The sequence below is a fragment of the Trichosurus vulpecula genome, chromosome 3 (assembly GCF_011100635.1).
Source record: "Trichosurus vulpecula isolate mTriVul1 chromosome 3, mTriVul1.pri, whole genome shotgun sequence".
NCBI classification, from domain to species: Eukaryota; Metazoa; Chordata; class Mammalia; order Diprotodontia; family Phalangeridae; genus Trichosurus; species Trichosurus vulpecula.
Genome location: NC_050575.1, coordinates 234,459,658 through 234,461,308, shown reverse-complemented (window position 1 = coordinate 234,461,308; position 1,651 = coordinate 234,459,658). Strand labels below are relative to the sequence as shown.

Sequence of the window (1,651 nt, the reverse complement as noted above, 5' to 3'; positions counted from 1 at the left end):
ACAATAACTACTACAATGCAAATGGAAGGAATAACTACAAAGAAAATCAAAAGTTGATGTAAGAAAATCATAAAGATAAAGCATGACTCTAATGAAGAGATATCACAGAACATCACAATATACCTCTCTGTAGACATACAAAGTCCACAATTGTTACACATAGCACATATAATTTCAAATTTTTTCGATATATCCAACAATTATGCTGATTTTTTTCTTTTAAAATTACTAATTGTTATGTAGGATAGCTTTCCGGGAGGGAGCAAGAAAGGGATACTGGAGATAACTATGAGGATGTAAAAATAAAACATCAACATTTTTTGTAAAGAATTAAGGACGAATGGGACAGGGCAAGGATATATGAATGCTGAAAAGTAGTTAGGGAGAAGATGGTCAGGCGGAAAGCAGTGAATTCATAAAGCATGAATATGATAAAGCCTAAATAATGGTACATTTAGAACACTCACTAATCAGTATAGTAGAGCCCCAAGATGGATGTTATAGAGATGTGAGGACTAAAATCTCCAAGGCATCTGGTCAGGTTGTCAAGACAATTGCTGAGAATTAGGTAAAATAATGATAAAAATAGTATGAACTAAATAGAAAAATACACAAAATAAAAAAGAGTTCAAAAGAGGACATGAAAACAAATGACTTTTTGTTATGATTCTATTCAACTAAAATATATGCTTTCAAAAATATAAATAGAAAGAATTTGTGGTTTCATGTATGCATGCTTTTTCCTTATCTCTGTATTTGGTTATGTGTTTTTGTTGATGCTTTTTTAAAATTACATTTTATTTTATTTTCATGAAGATCTGTCTTCAAAAATATGGAACATTTCATGAATTTGTGTGTCATCCTTGCACGAGGGCCATGCTGATCTTCTCTGTACCATTCCAATTTTAGTATAAGTACTACCGCTGAGAGCACTTTTGTTGATGGTTACTAAATTCAGAATATTTTAAGAGAACAAATAGAAATAGAGCTTTCTAAACTATGCTTGATTCTTCATGCATGAAAAACATCCAGGAATGTATCAGTCATGTAAAGTCATTTAGGCCTTTAAAGTCTAAAAGAGGAAAATAGAACCCAAGTGACTAAATGAGAGTGAGTTCTGCCACCATCAACATTCCCCTTCTACTTACACACCCCTTTTCTCCTTCCAGTGTAACTGTGAGCTCAGCATAACAGATTGAAGCAGGCCAAGATTTAGCAGTGGGACAGAACACAGTACTAAGAAGGATGTACTAAAGTAACCTAGATAGTAACTACCTAATCTTTATGGACATAGATTGTACTTTTTACTCTGGCTAATCACTTTGAAAATATCTTGGTTACAAAAGTAGAACAGTTAAGTGCATTGTATTGTACCATATTGTATGTATTGTATTGTATTCATTGTATGACTCCATGATGGCACCAGGAAAAACAAAACCTAGTTCTTAGTATTTATTGAGAAGCTCCTGCCAGGTGACATTGGTAGAGTACATTGGACTATGGCAAACTTATGGAATATAACTATATGTATAGATCCTTACAAGATAGGCAAGTAGTTAGTTACATATAGGTCGTGATCTACATTGTTAGAGGGACCATCTGATTCAATGAAATCACAGATACGTTGGAAGATTTAAGTACATATAAATGT

At 32.9% G+C, this 1,651-nt stretch overlaps 1 non-coding gene across 1 annotated transcript; it reads right to left on the bottom strand.

Annotated features, from left to right (window-relative positions):
- Nucleotides 1-826: 826 nt before the first annotated feature.
- On the bottom strand, nucleotides 827-933 carry LOC118845249. Its single transcript, XR_005010107.1, has one exon. It is a non-coding gene; the product is annotated as a U6 spliceosomal RNA (small nuclear RNA).
- Nucleotides 934-1,651: the final 718 nt, after the last annotated feature.